The 14,847-nt window shown below is 42.9% G+C and overlaps 1 protein-coding gene across 1 annotated transcript in view; it reads left to right on the top strand.

The window, feature by feature from the left end:
* SLC6A3 (solute carrier family 6 member 3) overlaps window positions 1–14,847 on the top strand; it is a 109,120-nt gene that overhangs the window by 38,752 nt on the left and 55,521 nt on the right. The window lies entirely within an intron of this gene.

The raw sequence follows: 14,847 nt of genomic DNA, 5'->3' as shown, positions 1-14,847 counted from the left end.
CCGTAATACACGGCTGACAATGCCCCGTAACACCCGCGGTCGGAACCAGGTCCGATCGCAGGTGTTAACCCCTGAGATGCCGGTGATCAACATGACCGCCGGCACCTCCGGGGTTTCGTTCTAAAATTGTGCCGATCGGCACCCCCCGCGCCGGTTTCGGGAGGTGCCGGTGTTCGTAGGAGGCAGCCCGGGGTCTGATCAGTGACCCCGGGTCTGCCCCTTCACTTACCCCGTCCTCGCACCTGGCTGATCCTGCCGTAAATGAAGCTGTCAGCCTGTGCGTCTACACAGGCTGACAGCTTCCTATACAATGCAATACCCGTGTAACACGTGTATTGCAGCGTATCTCTATTGAAGCAGTGATCAGCCGATCACTGCTTCAATCCCCCATGGGGACAGAAAAAAAAAGTTGGACAAAAGTAAAAATAAAAAAGTTTAAATAAGTTTAAAATAAAATAGAAATAAATAAAGCCCCAAAAATCCCATTTTCCCCATATAAAATGTTTTATTATGTAAAATAAAGAAAAATAGAAAAAAACATTACATATTTGGTATCGCCGCGTCCGTAATAACCTGAACAATAAGATTAAAACATTATTTAACCCGAACGGCGAATGTCGTAAAAAAAAAACGTAGAAAACCGCACAAAATAATGATTATTCACCACCTTTCCCTTACAAAATGTTCAATAAAAAGTAATCAAATGGTCAGATGAAAACCAAAATAGTACCAATAAAAAGAAGAGGTCTTCCCGCAAAAAATAAGCCCTCAACCAGCTCTGTCTAGCGAAAAATAAAAACGTTATGCGTTTCAGAAGATGGCGATGCAAAAACAATAGATTTTTTTCCCTGAATTGAATTCTATTCTGCACAAATAGCAACGCATTAAAAAATCATATAAATGAGGTATCGCCGTAACCTTTCCGACCCGCAGAATAAAGGTCACATGTTACTTATGCTGTACGCTGCATGGGAAAAAAAAAATGCTAAAAAGCAATGCCAGAATTGATGTTTCCTTTTACATCCCACCCAAAAAGAGTTAATAAAATGTAGTCAATAAGTTACAGGCACCCCAAAATGGTGGCAATGAAAAGTATATCTAATACCGCAAACACCAAGCCCTCATATGGCCACATTGCCAGAAAATAAAAATAAAAATCTACAATGTGAAGACAAAAAACCCAAAAGTCGCCAAATCATTAGGACGTAAGTGGCTGCAACTAGAAGGAAATGTGTAAGCGGTGCGAGCGTTTTCAGGGGACACCCCATATTTAGAGCTCATGACAGATAATACAGCAGCGCTGATCTCCCAGAATGCCCCTCTTCCCCGTCCGCGTCATAGGAGCTGGTGGGAAAATAGAATGGGATTTGGTGTACCCAATTTACTCCGTACAGCTTACACATTCACTTCGGGGTTACTAATGCTCACTACATCACTTGATAAATTCTTTGAGGGGTGCGGTTTTCAAAATGGGGTCACTTTCTAGAGGTTTCCACTGTTTTGACTCCTCAAGGGCTTTGTAAATGCGACATGGTTCCTGAAACTGATCCCAACCAGATCTGCCCTCTAAAAGCTCTTTGGCGCGCCTTCCCTCCTGCGTCTCGCTGTGCGTCCATATATTAGTTTACACCCACAAGTGGGGTACTATGGTAGTCGGGAGAACTTGCCTAACAAATTGTGGGATGTGTTTTCTCCTTTAACCCCTTGTGAATGTGCAAATTCTAGGGCTAAACGAAAATATTAGTAAAATAAATTCAAATTTGAAAATTTCACCTCCATTTTGTATTAATTCCTGTTAAGCACTTATAGGGTTAAATTACTAGGTATATGTTGTTTTGGCTTATTTAAGGGGTGCAGTTTTGAAAATGGGGTGATTTATGGGGGGCTTTAATACAAGGGTCTTTCAAAACGCCTTCATAACTGGATTAGGCCCTCTAAAAAATGGGTTTTGGAAATTTCTTGAAAATTTTGAATATTGTTGTTTCACTTGTAAATCTTATAATGTCCGTAAAAATTAAAAGGGTGACTAAAGTTTGATGCCGACATAAAGCAGAGATCTTGAACATGAAATTTATGATATAATTTTGGCGGTCTGACTATCTGTATGTAATGTACATCATTTCAAACTTTATAAAATGCATATTTTTAAAAATTTCCACCAAATTTCCAATTTTCTGATAATTAAACACAAAACATATCAACCAAAATTTACCACTAACATGAAGTACAATGTGTTACGAAAAAACAATCTTAAAATCACTTTGGTAAGTTAAAGCGTTCCAAAGTTATTGCCACATAAAGTGACACGTCAGTTTTGAAAAATCGAGCTTGGTCAGGAAGTCAAAAAGTGCCATCGGCGGGAAGGGGTTAAAGGACAGAAAAGCACGGTAGTATACACTTTTCTGTCCGTTAAAATTACGGACAGGGGCATACAGAGAACATAACAGATTGGTTTTTTTCTTATTGGCGGTAATGGGTCCGCTGACTGACATGTTTTTACAAGGTAAACAGCTATAAAAGCATATCAGTCAGGCGGACCTGTTTAATGTGATGTGAAAGGGGCCTTCCATTTATTTTCTGCTCTGGTTTAGGGAAAGATCTTCCACAGAGACAAATAGGCTCCCTCTACAATTTGTCCACTCTCTTTACTTTTGTCACTAGCCTAGTATATGGAATTATTTGCAAAACTTTTTAGGAATTGAGTGCACTGATCCAAACTCTGATAGTTACCTTAGACAGCTGGTCCTTTATGCCCAGTAAGATCTGCTTTTGTTGTGCAAATTCTCTACCACAGCAGATGTTGCAGCTGCCATGAGGTTTTGATGTATGGTTGCTACTTGTTTACCATGATGTCTGATTTAGAGAGGTGGAGAAGTTCTTTTGAGGTATTAATGTTTTCCTTCTTTCTGCTAAAAGCTGTTTGCCTTTGATAGCTGCTAAACATGTTAGCTTTGTGACCATATCTACAAAAAGATGTGCGACTAGACTAGTGAGCAAACAAATGTGCTGGATGTTAAGTGTAAAACACATTTGAAGGAATATATGGCCACAGGTAAAATGTCATTTTCAGCTACAAAAAATATATAGTAAATATAATATTTTCATTATATTAGTAATGAATAATCATTGTTTTTACAGAACTTATACTTGTGACCATCAAAAAAAAACTTTAAGAGACCTGTTAACTTCTTATGACTTAAAGGGTTCCAAGGTTAGAAAAAAATCTATTTTTTTCCCCCTGGAATAGCAATTACTAATGCTAGTTTTATTACAATCTGCCAGCAGAAAGATGAGATAATTGACAGGTGGATAAAAGTTAAAGGGATTGGCCACTTTCAGACCTATATCGAGAGACAAATGTTATGGTTTGTATAATAAAAAGTTGTATAATTTTCTAATATACTTTCTGTATCAATTCCTCACAGTTTTCTAGATTTCGCTTGCTTTCATTCATTCTATTACTTCTAATGGATTAAAGTCTGACCATGGTCATGTGATTTATGGTCCATGGTCATGTGATGGACACACAGGTGGTTCTTGTTATAGTCACAGCAGAATATTCAGACATCTGCCTAGTAATCAGCTGTACACCTGTGTACATCACATGACCATGGACAATAAATCACATGACCATGGTCAGACTTTTATCCACTAGAAGTAACAGAATGAATGACAGCAAGCCGAAATCTAGAAAACTGTGAGGAATTGATACAGAAAGTATATTGGAAAATTATACAACTTTTTATTATTCAAACAATAACATTTGTCTCTCAATATTGGTCTGAAAATGGCCAACTCCTTTAAACAGTCAGACGAAGGCACAAACCTAGGTTTCTATTAGCATAGAATTATATAACGGAATCCATAAAAAAGGATTTACTGAACGAAACATATATAACATACATAGCAACAAAATATTTGTTTGATTAATTTTTTTCCCACAAATTGGAAAGTGAATACTGAGTTAAAATGTTAAAATGGAAAAAAAGGCTCTGTTACCCATCTGGGCCACCTCTATACTTTATAGATGATAACATACAGTTGGGCATGGAGGCAAACAGTCTCCATATAGTTTTCTGTAGCACATTTGCCGACAGATGTGGCAACTGTACCTGTAGATCCTGCACACTGATAGGTTACTGAAAATGGTTTCCCAACTGATCCCATAAATGCTTGATTAGTGATAAATTGGGGGACCTGGCAGGCCAAGGAAGTATGGAAACCCAGGTTTCTCATGTATGACAGCACTGCAAACAAAGGCAAACGTGGCTGGCTGTCAATTACGGTACATGTAAAGGGTGCTGTGATACCAAATTTCCTCGACTAAGTCCCCGGGCAGAGAAAGGGATGTGCAATGAAGGTGCCACCTGTGCTAGTCATCTATTCGGGCTGTCCAGAGCCTGTTTACCATGTGTGCATGCCATCATGTAACCACTGCTCCCAACACCTAATAAAAGCTAGATCAAATTGCCTAGATGGTGGGCAATTTCTCAAAATGACCTGCTTCTCGGAGTACAATGATGCATCCTAGTCTATAAAATAGGCGAAATGCTTTTGTGTGTGTCATAGATACATATCTAGCAGTCAACAATCTCTCGCTGTTATGGTCAGCAGGGTTTATTAAAAAAACCAACCAAACTAAACCCTACGGAGCCCTCTGGGCTACTGACTGCTAAACAACCTGGTGTGAACGCTGTCTAACAGTTACTGTCACTGCCAGCTAAATAAAAGGACCAGGTGTGCTCTGTTACCGTTCACAGAGCCCTGTGCAGTCAGAGCAGCCGCACAAATAAACTAACTGGCTAGCCAGCACTCCTGGACTAGCCAGAGACCAACAAACCCTGTGTGCTTGCAGCCACTCAACCCCCAATGCAGCTACAGCCTAACAACTGGTCAATGTGAATACTGACTAACACACTCACACACACAAGGCAGCATCCTGCCCAACTATAAATGGCATTGCTGACTCAGGGGATATTCTAACTACGGCCACTAAGTGTTGACAGGCTTGAACCCAAGCACCACACACACATCAATTCAGGTTAGGATTTGAATTTGATCTTAGAGCGCTGGGCGTCCAGACCAGCCCCCTTATATAGGCAAGGGGCGGTCACCAGCAAATAGCCCAGCTGCCCAATCCGAGCGTCCATTGGTTGACACACATGTCGATCAACCAGTCGACCACGCCCGGCTGTTGCAAGGCAGATTAGCCCCTACAACCCTGGATTTTGCAGAGGAACAGACAGCGACGCCCATATCATGGCTGCAGTTACTTTTTATAGGGCTGTGAAAGTTTTATACCCTGTGGCAAGACCCAGTGTCTGATAAGACCACACCTGTAATCATTTAAATATCTGCCTGAAATATAACTTCTTGCAGAGTTTTGGAGCAATCCAACATTTCTAGCTGGGTGCGTTTTTTTCCCAGTGAATGTGTATTGTGTAGTTTTATATTGGTGTAAATTATTGTAAGATGGCATTTTACTCAGAATAGTTTGAAATTCTCTTTATTATAAATCCATAACAAACATTCATCTAAATTGCATGTAAGACTCATTTAGAGTCCATAAAAAGAAGACCTTCATCACAAGCACAGCTTTCCATCATTGCACCCCGCCTGATTGTCTATCACACTCTTTTGACTCTTTTAATGTACATGCACCTACATGGATCCCGGTAGACTCAAAACATTGATTATTATGTTATGCTAAGACCTCAAGTATTGAACCACAGCCAAAAATCAGAAACCCATTTGGTGAAGATCGACTGGACCGATCTTCACCAAATTTGGCACACATACACCAGGTGTCCGGGAAGGTTTTAGACTAGGTCTCAACTCTCTCCGATGCACCGTTCCGGAAATACAGTGTTCCCAAAACAATGATCGGCATTAGCCAAGTCAAACCTGCAAATCATTCACTAATATTCCAACTGCCATACCGTCACTCCATATGCACAATCCCAGGGTCGGACTGGGATGTCTAGGGCCCACCAGTGGAATTGTTTCTAGGGGCCCACGGCCAGGACCCTGCAGATCAGCGGTACCGAGACAGGGCGGTTAAAGGTAATAACATGTTGGGAGCCATGCTACTCACGCACTATACCATGTGCAGTACATATACCTACTGCTACAGCCTGTATGGCAAGTGAACAGCATGGCTCCTAGAAATGTTACCATTTCCTGTAGCTGAAGTGTCCTGGAAAAGCTGATCTGCAGAGGTCCTGGCTGTTGTATCATCGCAGATGTAATATTGATGGCCTATCCTAAGGACAGACCATCAATATTAGAAAGATGGATAAACCCTTTAAAGTGGTTGTCCAGGAATTGGAGCAACTCATGTGGTGGGCGGGAGGTGTAAAATAAAAAACAAATAAATAAAAAAAGAATACTCATCTGTCCTTGGCGCTCCGTTGTCCGGCGGTAGTGTCTATTCAGTCTCGTACTGGCACTACTTGCTGGCAGTTCTGCACCTCATGTGATCGCTGAGACCAATTAGGTACAGGAACTCCAGAAATGAGGCCATGAGACCAAACACAGGCGGGGACAACGGGGGGCTGGGGACAGGTGAGAAGGCTCTTTTTTTAAAAAAAAAAATAAAAATATATATATATTTTTACACCTCCCTGGCGGCCACCACAGTGATCACTCCAGTTTATAGACAACCTGTTTTAAGGGGATGTCTGGGCCAAATATTTTATGGCCACTTCACTGGTCCCCCATAATGTATGGGATACAGTGATGGGGCCATTATACTGTGTGGGAGCAGTGATGGGGCTAACATATTGTGCAGAAGGGGGATGTTAAAATGTGTGGGGCATAATAAAGGGGTTTCCAGGGTTAAACTTTTTTTATGGCCATAAATACCACAAACCTCACATTGCAGAAACACAAGGTCTGCGGCTACTACAGAAAAAACCAGCAAAGTGAATGAAATATAATCAAATTTACCTCATCCACACACTGCAGGAAAAAGATGTGGAACAGCCACAAACTCTAAAATGTGAGCGCTTCTAAAAACATGGCCAGTTACTTTCAGCTGCGCAATTGGGAGAAAGTGCGGGGGAAAAAAACACTGTGGAAAAAATACATTGAGATTCGCCGCTATTTTTTTCCACAGCTATTTTTTAGCCGCGTCTCACTGTTGGGCCTCATCCTTATTATCTCAATAGACTGAGCATTATACTATAAGGCTGAGTTCACACAGAGTTTTCTGGTCAGGAATTTGGTTCTATTGGGAGGGTTAGAGTTCTATTGGGAGGGTTTTTTTGAGGATGATTTTGAGGTGGATTCCTGACCAAACAACTCCGTGTGAACTCAGCCTTAGGGCTCGTTCACATCTGCGCCTGGTCTCCGTTCTGCAGGTTTCCATTTCCTGCACAAAACAGAGGCAGGAGATGGAAACCTGCAGGACTCTTTCATACCCATTCATTTGAATGGGTGAGAAAGATGTCCGGCTGTGAGCGCCGGTGAGCGTTTTATGCTCTCCGCCATTAAACCGATTTTTTAAAATCGGACACAGAGTCGGACACGCAGTGTCCGATTTAAAAAAAAAAATGGTTTTGCGGCGGAGAGCCTAAAACGCACACCGCCGCACCCGGTCTGACAGCTTTCTGTCTTCTACATGCAGAAGACGGAAAGCTGAGAACGGACTGCCGAACGCTAGTGTGAACCTAGCGTCAGCCTAAAGCCCCATGTAGCAAGACAAAGCAAAAAGCGCTGCGGGAAAAACCCCGGCGGCAACACATCAGTTTTTCCTGCAGCGCTTATTGCAGAAACTCCGCAGAGGTTTCCTCTGAGGACTTTGTTTCCTTTAGGGTAAGTTCACGCGGGGATTTTTGGTCAGGATTTTGAGGCCGTATTCGCCTCAAAATCCTGACCAAAAAGACGGCTTCCATTTAAATCAATGGGAGACGGTCAATTCTTTTTTTTCCAGGAGCCGGTTTGTTCCAGCTCCCAGAAAAAGAAGCGTGGTGCTCATTCTTCAGGTCGTTTCGCCTAGCGATTCAGCCTGAAGACACTCCCTCCTCCCATCTAGGCCCATTTATTGGGCCTAATCTGGAGCAGAGTGCGTGACTGGATGCCGGTGCAGTGCACCGGCATTCAGTCGCGGCTACCCGATTTTTGGTCCGGAACCTGAGACGGCCTCCGCCTCAGGTTCCGGACCAAAAAACCCCGTGTGAACTTAGCCTTATACCTATAGGGAAACTGCAGGTGTTTCTGTAGATATAAGTGACATGCTGCAATTTCCAAAACTGCAACAGTTTTGGAAATTGCAGTGTGTCCGCCGTGTGTGTTTTTCTGCAATGTGTGGATGGGATTGCACTCACTGCGTTCAGTAATGCATTCGGGGAGTCCGCATGGGGACCCTCCCAAACAGACTACCGAACACATTAGCAAGTGGTATGCAGTGAAAGCACACATAGACTATAATGGGGTCCATGGGCTTTCCGTGCGGTGTCCGCATAGAACATGCGGACAGAAAAGTACTTTACAATCTACTTTCCTGTCCACATGACTCGTGTGGACACCGTGTGGAGAGCACACGGACCCCATTATAGTCTATGCGGTCCGCGTACTTTCACTGCACACCGCTTGCTAATGCGTTTGGTAATCTGTTCGGGGGGAAGGGGGAGGGGGTTCCCATGCAGACTCCCCAAACAGATCACCGAACGCAGATGTGAACCAGGCCTTATACATATACCATATATACTCACACATATACAATACAATATACACATACAATACTATAGCACATATACATTTATATACATTCATATACCATATAAGTCATATATATACTTGTATGAATACTATATATATACACACACACACACACACATATATACATACATATTATTATAGCATACAGTATATACTCACACATACCTGTATACAAACATACAGTACTCACACAGTATACAAGTCACATACTTTACACAAATGTACAGAGATACATATTAAACATACAGATTTTACAAAAAGAGTTTACTCACCTATTCCAGCAGTAGTGAACTCAGCAGTCGGCTCCTGTCCTCCCCACACGCTGCGATGTAAGAGGACTCAGTGTGAGGGGGAGGGGGAGAGAGGAAGTGCGTGCGGGCAGCAGGGGAGATCTCACAGGAGAGAAGCATAGCAGCTGCAGGTAAGTGAAGGGAGAGGCCATTAGCTGATGCTGAAGAAAGACACGTTGTCCTCCGATGTGTACTTCTTCAGCATCAGCTAATGGGGGCCCCTGTGTGTGGAGGCAGATGCATTGGCCCCTGGCCATCCCGATCGGGGCCCGACCAATGCATCTGCATTGGTAAAAATCAAAACTTTAAGTCAGGGCTCGGGGGCCCACCGGGGGATTCCCCGGTACACCGGTGGGCCAGTCCGAGCCTGCACAATCCAACACTAATATCCCAACTGAGATACACACATCAGAGGAATAGATATGCGGCTCAGCACACAGTACCACATGCTGGAGGATTAGATATGCGCCTGCAGCACACAGTACCACACGCAAGAGGATTAGATACGCACCTCAGCTCATAGTATCACACATCAGAGCTTTACTCCAGGTTTCCATAGCAACCCAGCCATTTTTCTTCACTGCTTTATCAGCTTTAAAGTGCCACGGTGCTGTCGATGACACTGTTAAACAAGGTTACATTCACACAGCTTTATATCAGGTTTCCATAACAACTGATCGCAGGTTTTTCACTGATATCCAAACTGAGATACCAATGATCACACGACGCTTATGGACACACACAAACGGCATACAAAATACACCAGGGCAAAACTGGGCAATTCTTATGGGGCCACTACACAAACAAAAAATGAAATATACCCATGCGAAGCTGGGTCCTCCTGCTAATATACAGTGCCTACAAGTAGTATTCAACCCCCTGCCGATTTAGCAGGTTTGATAAGATGCAAATAAGTTGGAGCTTTCAAACTTCAAACAAGAGTAGGATTTATTAACAGATGCATAAATCTTACAAACCAAAAAGTTATGTTGCTCAGTTAAATTTTAATAAATTTTAAACATAAAAGTGTGGGTCAATTATTATTCAACCCCTAGGTTTAATATTTTGTGGAATAACCCTTGTTTGCAATTACAGCTAATAATCGTCTTTTATAAGACCTGATCAGGCCGTCACAGGTCTCTGGAGTTATCTTGGCCCACTCCTCCATGCAGATCTTCTCCAAGTTATCTAGGTTCTTTGGGTGTCTCATGTGGACTTTAATCTTGAGCTCCTTCCACAAGTTTTCAATTGGGTTAAGGTCAGGAGACTGACTAGGCCACTGCAACACCTTGATTTTTTCCCTCTTGAACCAGGCCTTGGTTTTCTTGGCTGTGTGCTTTGGGTCGTTGTCTTGTTGGAAGATGAAATGACGACCCATCTTAAGATCCTTGATGGAGGAGCGGAGGTTCTTGGCCAAAATCTCCAGGTAGGCCGTGATATCCATCTTCCCATGGATGCGGACCAGATGGCCAGGCCCCTTGGCTGAGAAGCAGCCCCACAGCATGATGCTGCCACCACCATGCTTGACTGTAGGGATGGTATTCTTGGGGTCGTATGCAGTCCCATCCAGTCTCCAAACGTCACGTGTGTGGTTGGCACCAAAGATCTCGATCTTGGTCTCATCAGACCAGAGAACCTTGAACCAGTCTGTCTCAGAGTCCTCCAAGTGATCATGAGCAAACTGTAGACGAGCCTTGACATGACGCTTTGAAAGTAAAGGTAGCTTACGGGCTCGTCTGGAACGGAGACCATTGCGGTGGAGTACGTTACTTATGGTATTGACTGAAACCAATGTCCCCACTGCCATGAGATCTTCCCGGAGCTCCTTCCTTGTTGTCCTTGGGTTAGCCTTGACTCTTCGGACAAGCCTGGCCTTGGCACGGGAGGAAACTTTCAAAGGCTGTCCAGGCCGTGGAAGGCTAACAGTAGTTCCATAAGCCTTCCACTTCCGGATGATGCTCCCAACAGTGGAGACAGGTAGGCCCAACTCCTTGGAAAGGGTTTTGTACCCCTTGCCAGTCTTGTGACCCTCCACGATCTTGTCTCTGATGGCCTTGGAATGCTCCTTTGTCTTTCCCATGTTGACCATGTATGAGTGCTGTTCACAAGTTTGGGGAGGGTCTTAAATAGTCAGAAAAGGCTGGAAAAAGAGATAATTAATCCAAACATGTGAAGCTCATTGTTCTTTGTGCCTGAACTGCTTCTTAATACTTTAGGGGAACCAAACAGAATTCTGGTGGTTTGAGGGGTTGAATAATAAATGACCCTCTGAATAAACTTTTCACAATTTAAAAAAAAATTAAACAAAGAAATAACATTCTTTTTTGCTGCAGTGCATTTCACACTTCCAGGCTGATCTACAGTCCAAATGTCACAATGCCAAGTTAATTCCGAATGTGTAAACCTGCTAAATCTGCAGGGGGTTGAATACTACTTGTAGGCACTGTATATATCAAGAGGCAGATGGAAGAATGATCAAGGTTCTAAAATTTGTCAAATTGAGATGATGGCGCCCTGTAGTATATGGCGCTTGAACCTATAGACTGCCAGTTAAAAGTTGGAAAAACGATCAAAGTCCATTTTTATGTTAGGCTTGCAAATATAGCGTAAAATGGAAAAGCGATCAGAGTCCTGCACTTCCTACAATAATCCTAGGACAACAAGTCCTGTTCTGGCAAAAAAGAGAGCAGGCCTTAAGAAAATTGCAAGAGGAAGAAAGTCAACTGCAAGCACAGGCACAAGCTTGGGGCAAAAATACAATTCCTTTTTGCCCATTAGCAAAGCCAAATATGCTGATTTGCAAGTTTTGAAGAAATTCTTTTGTCAGGCTGCACAGGAGTTCTTCAGCAAACTTGCCTCTGGTGACAAGGTTAAGGATAGCAGATCTGAGGATGAAGCCTAGAAACTTTAAAAACAACATTTTCGAATGTTTATATAAAAGTTCAACAAGAAATTTTGATAAAAAGTAGAGTTAAATCTCCAAATATTAAAACTGACTTTACCTGATCTTTCTTCCATCTGACTTTTAATATATGTATATATACAGTATATATATAGAGAGAGAGAGAGGGAGAGAGAGAGAGAGAGAGAGAGAGAGAGAGAGAGACAAAGAGAGAGAGAGAGAGAGAGAGAGAGAGAGAAAGGCTTGTGCTGCTATTGGGACTAAGAGAAAACAGAAAACTTCATAATCAATGCTTCCCTTATGTCCCACCAGCAACGCAATGATGCGAATTTGGCAAGCAGAATCCTAATGGAGGGTTCTCTTTAAGAACTGAATTCAAAATAGAACGTCCAAAGGCAGTTAGCTCTGACCTCCAGAAATTTATCCTATAATATCTCACAAAAGTTTGGTGTGAACTCCATGAGACTGTTGAACAAATTTGTTCTACAGAAACAGAACTTCTCTTTGCCCAAGAAGTTGAAACAGACCTGGTGTCGTGTGCTTTAACAAAACCAATATAACCCCTGAGATGTAAAAGTTAACCTAATAGCCTTCTTAATTCATCTAGCCATGGTTAACTTGCAGGCTTTAAGACCTTTATTTATTTCCAGAAAAAAAAGAATTCCCGCTCTTCTGAATCCCAGGGATTTATCAAGATAAATCCTTAGGCATCTTAAAATATCAAGATAATGAAGTTTAATCTCTTCAGGAGAGGATGGATTGGAAAAGAATAGAGGGAGAGATATGACCTGATTCACATTTGTATAAGATAGCACCTTAGGTAAAACTCCAGGCATGAAATGGACAACTGTATTACAGTCTATGGGACTTTTGATATGTTACTATTGCGGTATGTTACGATTGTCATAGACCAGCCTGGAAGCCGGTGGGGACCAGCTCCAGGATGGATTTTTCTACTTCGGGGAAATCTTGGCCTGCAATGCTGCATGATCAGAGTGGACTCTGACCGTGGGCATTAGATCCTTGTCTTCACTGTACATTACAGCAGAGAATTTGTAGCAATAGCGACCACGCTGCAGCAGAACAGCTGACATCTTTAAAGACCTGACATCCGTGATACTATTACGGCAGATGTTGGGAAGGGGCTAAACACTGCAATGCAAAGTTTGAAAGCTGCTCGGCTGCCCGTGAATTGTTGCTCAAATCGATGGATGGACTTCATTTTGTATTCCTCCAACTTTTGTGGCACTCACATAATGCAGTTTAATTTTCTTGACCTGAGAGATTGCTATTGATGAGCTGGATGATGCAGTTTCTCTTTTCCTGGGAAATGTTCTTTATGGTTGATCCTCGATTTGAAACAGTGCATTTTTACTTGGGAATCAACCTAATAACACACTTAGCTATTAGAAAATGTAAGAACAGGTTGTAACTTGAAGTATACACGAAAAAAAAGATTCTTCCACCACCAGGAACAAAACAATAACAATTCAGTTATATGACAAGAATCTGCATAACTAATAATGTACTAAATAGTTGCAAGTGAAATTTATGTATGAGATATCCAATAGAGATGAGCGAACAGTAAAATATTCGATGTTTGTTATTTATTCCGAATAGCATCTCAATATTCGACTATTCGAACGAATATCGAACCCCATTATGGGAGAAAATGCTTTGTTTCAGGGGATCCCACCATTCGACTCAGGAGGGTCACCAAGTCCACTATCACACCTCAGCAAATGATGCCAATACCTCTAAAATGCAACTGGGACAGCAAGGGAAGCATGTCTGGGGGCATCTAACACACCAAAGTCCCTCTATTAGCCCACTATCACAGCCTAACAACTACACACTTTCCACATTCAAAAAAACCTGTGGGAAAATACATGGAAACCTTCTTTACTCCCCAGATGGATGGACACAAACCCCAATTTAAGCTCAACAAACATTAACAAGCAGTGAGTGTGATGTGGTAACACCTTCCAAAATTCACTTTTATGACCCTTAACGTGATCCTGGATGAATGTAGTTGAGTCTGGGACCAGGTCGCAAACTGTGGTGGCCTGCTTTGTCTCCCCCGCCCAATATTCCTGGCAGGAGTGCTGAAACACCACCCTCCTCCGCCATTGAATCGACCCCAGCTACTGGCATGGGGAGATGTCAGCAGGCCACACTGAAGCTCATCAGCTTGGGGGACAGACAGAACACTGCCTCCGAGGTCAGAGATGCCATCCTGGCTGAGATGGCAATGTGTTTTTCCCTGCTACAAACAGGCATGTTTTTCTTGTGTGATAATGGCAGGAACCTGGTAGCGGCTCTGGAGCTTGCCAGCCTCCAACACGTTCCATGCCTGGCCCACTTCTAACTTAGTGGTGCAACGTTTTTTTAAAACATATCCCAATGTACACAAGCTACTGGTGAAAGTGTGGCGCTTGTGCGCCCACTTTCGCAAGTGTACAGGAGTCGCTGCTAGCCTTCCGAAGACTCCAGCAATGTCTCCATCTGCCAGAATAGAGTGTGTGAGCAGCAGAGACCTTTGATGGAGTACCATGTCCAAAACCCAAGGGTTCCTCAGACTCAGCTCTCGCAGTTTCTGCACCATGAGTTTCCATGAATGGCAGACTTATGTGAAATCCTTTCCCATCCTTTCCACTGGACACGAAACATTCTCAAACATCACAACTCCGGATATGGCAGCTGCATTAAGCAGGGTGTAGGGTACAACGCAGACCAGGCCCAAGCTGTGGTTATGTGTGGTTTTCAGTAAGGGGACAGTGAGCAATTGGAAGAGGAGTTGGTGGACGACGAGGCCACCGACCCGACATGAACAGGGGTGATGTCAAGCAGTGTAGATGTGCAGGCAAACTAATCAACAAAAAAGGTGGCTAGAAGCAGAGGTATAAACTGAGGTGATGTCTAGCGGCAAAAGCA

Source organism: Leptodactylus fuscus, chromosome 4, assembly GCF_031893055.1.
Source record: "Leptodactylus fuscus isolate aLepFus1 chromosome 4, aLepFus1.hap2, whole genome shotgun sequence".
In the NCBI taxonomy this organism is placed as follows: Eukaryota; Metazoa; Chordata; class Amphibia; order Anura; family Leptodactylidae; genus Leptodactylus; species Leptodactylus fuscus.
The sequence above is the reverse complement of the archived record's forward strand: the minus strand, read 5'-3'. Positions and strand labels throughout refer to the sequence as shown.